Here is a 4,315-nt window from a genome sequence, read left to right as displayed (position 1 = left end):
TCAGAGTATATGAGTAACACAACTCTCAGTAACAAATAACAAACAACATTTAAAATGTCCATTTAAAAGTGGACAAAGGGACGGGCCCAGCGGCCGTGGCTTCTTCAGGGGCCCCCAGGGCAGGGTGATGCAGAAGGTGGCACCGGCTGCAGTGGTGGTTGGCCGTGTTGTTGGCGGCACGGGGAGGGGGCGCTGTGGCCGCAGTGGTGGCGGCGCTCGCAGGTGGTATAAAATGGCAGATTTCGAGGAGTTGAATATGGTTTCCAGTTTTAGGGTTTCTGAACTACAAATGTTACTAGGCTTTGCCGGACGGAATAAAAATGGTCGTAAGCATGACCTCCTGATGAGGGCGTTGCAGTTATCGAAGAGTGGCTGCAGCCCTGTGGTTCAGATTAAAATCCGAGAATTGTATAGACGCAGATTCCCGTGGACACTTGAAGGCCTCTGATTTATCCACAATCAAATCACTGGTTTTCAGTTTGGATGGGAGCTCACCTGTAGAACCTGACTTGGCTGCAGCTGGAACCCACTCGTGGCCTTCCACTTCAGTTATACCTCACTCGCCGTTCTCTCCTGCTGGTTCTGTGCTGCTTCAAGATACTAATCCCACGCTTGAGATGCTGGCAGCCGTCTCCCCCAATCCTTCATGTCCAGCATGATGTGTGGGGAAAAATAAAACAAAAAAATACCATTTTATGAGGCCCCTGATGTTCTCATCAAGCCCACGAGTTTAGTTCAAAGCAGTGTACAGCAGTTCCAAGAGAAATTTTTATTTTTACTCTGACACCTCAACAAGTTAGAGACAGATGCATATCCAGGGATTTTTTGCCAGGTGGTAGGAGAGATTATACAGTACAAGTTCAGCTGAGACTTTATCTGGCAGAGACAAGTTGCCCCAAAGAAGATAACTATCCCAATAGTCTCTGTATGAAAGTAAATGGGAAGTTGTTTCCTTTGCTTGGCTATGCACCACCAAGTTAAAATGGGATTGAACAGAAGCGCCCTGGACAACCTTTGAATATCATATCTTTAGCTAGGTTATCTTCAGCTGTGCCAAACCTGATTTCCATTTCTTGAGCATCAGAAATTGGAAAAAATTACTTCATTTCTGTATATGTTGTACAAAAACTCACATCAGCCATGTTATTACAGAGAATAAAAATGAAAGATATTAGAAACCCTGATCATTCCAGAGCACTAATTAAAGAAAAATTTACTAAGGATCCTGACAGTGAAATTGCTACCACTAGCCTTCAGGTGTCCTTGATGTGCTCTTTAGGGAAAATGAGGCTGACGATCCCATGCTCTGCGGTGACTTGTGCACACCTACAGTGTTTTGATGCTGCTCTTTATCTGAAAATGAATGAGAAGAAACCCACCTGGATTTGTCCTGTGTGTGACAAAAAAGCTGCCTATGAAAGTCTAATTTTAGATGGGATTTTTATGGAAATTCTCAATGACTGTTCTGATGTGGATGAAATAAAATTCCAAGAAGATGGTTCTTGGTGTCCAATGAGACTGAAGAAAGAAGCTATGAAAATACCCAGCCAGCCATGTACAAAAATAGAAACTTCAAGTGTCCTCAGTAAGACTTGTTCAGTGACTGTAGCCTAGCCGATGAGACAAGCAAGTAGAAAGTGGATATCATTTACCTAACAGCAGAAAGCTTTTCTGATGAAAAGGAAGACCCTCATGCCAAAAGGAAATGCATCTTTATGTCAGAAACACAAAGCAGCCCCACCAAAGGGGTTCTCATGTATCAGCCGTCTTCTGTAAGTGTGCCCAGCGTGACTTCCATTGATCCTGCTGCTATTCTGCCTTCATTAACAGACTACTCGTTACCATTCCACCACATGCCCGTCTCAAGCATGTCCTCAGACCTGCCAGGTTTGGATTTCCTTTCCCTTATTCCAGTTGATCCCCAGTCTCACCTCACCCTTAACAGCAAGCAGTATGTCCGTCACCACCACCAGCCCCCATGGAAAGTAGTACTCGTGTGAGTTCATCCAGCAGCAGAAGTGAGACAGGGGTCATAACAGTGGAAGTAACATTCCTAAGATCATCTCACTGGACTAAAGAAGGACCCACTCGATTCTACAAATCATTCATCAGAACTGCTCTTTCTTGGATCTCTGCTCCATGGAAGCTATTTTTTTGCTAATGATTACTTTGATATTTATTGAAATATAAAATGGATTATTTTTCCTTCTGAGAGATGAACACAGATGACTGCAATGAGAACCACATGACATGCAAGGATTTTTCTTACTCTTGGTGTACTCTTGAGCATCATCAGATACATTCAACTGTAACTATATCCTCCTGAGAAATGGATTTCAATTTCATGTTACAGGATGGATTCTACAAATCAGTTAATTTTTTTTTGTTATACACAGCAATAAAATTATGTAAATATTCAAGTATACTTTTTTCTAATTAAAAAAAGATGTAATTAGTGATTCTAAAATGACAACTTTTCGTTTAACCTGAAGTGAAGGAAACATATACGGAAAGAAGTTATGTTCACTAAATGAGTCCTTTCCATGGATTTGTTCTGTTTCATTGAAGTAATGAAGTCTAGATAAGTGGCCAAAGTTTGGATCCATTTTTCTCTGTTTCCATCAAAGAAAAATGGCCTTTGTGTTAAGCATTTTCCCTGGGGGATGTTTCCACTCTGGTGTTATGTGCCCATGAGTACAGAGTGGAGTTCTGGGATTTGGCTACTCCTCATTAGTGAGTATGTTGAAGAACACTATGCAGAGTCTGCCCTGACGTCATGGGTGCTGTTTTTGGTGATTGAACTTTCTCATTCTAGAGATGTCTGTAAATTAGGGCCTTACCTTCTCAAAGAAATTCTCTGCAATTGTTGAATGAAATGTTTTTGGATTAAGGTGTGGCTGGAATGTTTGTTAAAATTTTGTTCACACTGTCCAGAAATATTGAGAGCATGGAGGCAGTGGAAAAACAGATTTAGGGGCAGTGGGAATAGCACAGTTTAACTTCGTCCTAAGAACTTATTTTACTCATTTATTTTATAGGATAATGTTCAAATCTACGATGAGTAATACGGACAAAGAAAGTATATCATAGATCTCATTTTGCTCAGAGCAATGATTTTTAAACTTAAAGAACAAACAATAGCAAAGGGGTGGAGATGGTATCAGATTCCCTTTTCTTAAAAAAAAAAAAAAAAAAGGGAAATATTTCCTGAAACCACAAAGGATAAAACCAGAATTAGAAGTCTTTGAGTATAAGAAAAGTTTGAAGAGGAAAGGATGCGCCTGAAACCCACTTTGCAAACCACTCTCTTACTATGTGTTTGATTTTAAATCTCTCAGGAAACTGAATTTTACCCTTAGAGAAACATTTTTATCCAAATTTTGTACTTTGCTTTCATTTGGCCACACAATTTTGATTTCTCAAGGAGTCAATACTTTCCTAATGTTTAGCTTTCTCTCCCTAAGCTGTATCTAAATAAACCTTTGTTGAAAGATCATTAATCTGGCCTATTTCTCAGACTGAAATGCCCAGATGAAGAGTCTGATCAGTTTCATATAGGATAGGGAACAATCAGGGTTGGTGCCACTCCAGGGAGCTGCCTTGTCTCTGCTTGGTTTTTCACATCTTCTCAACCCTTGTGCTGTTTTTGTACTCATTTAATTTCCTGTGATTTTCTACATCTTCCCTTCTTTGGCTGTATTATCCCCTTAATGTATTATCCCTTTTGGAGAGTCAAAAACATGGAAAACAAACCTGAATCTTCTTGCAGTCGTTGCATCAGAATTGCCAGTTTTGCTTTCTTAGGACATGTTGCAGTCCTCTGGTCCATATACAGAATTTCTTCCTGGTAAAATTTTATGTCGCTGCTCTAAATGTGGACGCAAGTTCTGTTAACTCTATAATCAGACAGAAAAAGTAACCTGATTTGTGTGGTATAATTTGTTAATAAAGAAATGCTGTATATTTGTTATCATTTCATTACCCATTAGATTTTCAGGAACCCTCCTCTCTCCAACTTAACCAACAAAGTTTTAAAAGGTAAATGAGAAAAAAAAGAAGTTAGTTTATTTACTTGATTCTTGTAACTGATAACCTCTGCACTTTTATAGCTGTACTTTGTTTTCAACATTTTATGTGAACAGTTTTACTGTTCATTTTTGGTACTTTACACTAAATTACATAAATTTTAATTTATCCCTCCAAAAATGGATAAAGGTTTTTAATAGACATTTCACCAAGAGTGATATACAAATAGATGAGCATACGAAAAGGTGCTCAATATCATTCATTATTGGAGAAATGTAATCAGAACCAC

The 4,315-nt window shown here is 39.3% G+C and overlaps 1 pseudogene; it reads left to right on the top strand.

Moving 5' to 3' along the window:
- The first annotated feature begins 232 nt into the window (after positions 1–232).
- LOC102270314 (E3 SUMO-protein ligase PIAS2 pseudogene) lies at positions 233–2,076 on the top strand (annotated as a pseudogene).
- The last annotated feature ends 2,239 nt before the right edge of the window (positions 2,077–4,315 follow it).

The sequence above is a fragment of the Bos mutus genome, chromosome 21 (assembly GCF_027580195.1).
Source record: "Bos mutus isolate GX-2022 chromosome 21, NWIPB_WYAK_1.1, whole genome shotgun sequence".
In the NCBI taxonomy this organism is placed as follows: domain Eukaryota; kingdom Metazoa; phylum Chordata; class Mammalia; order Artiodactyla; family Bovidae; genus Bos; species Bos mutus.
The sequence above is the reverse complement of the archived record's forward strand: the minus strand, read 5'-3'. Positions and strand labels throughout refer to the sequence as shown.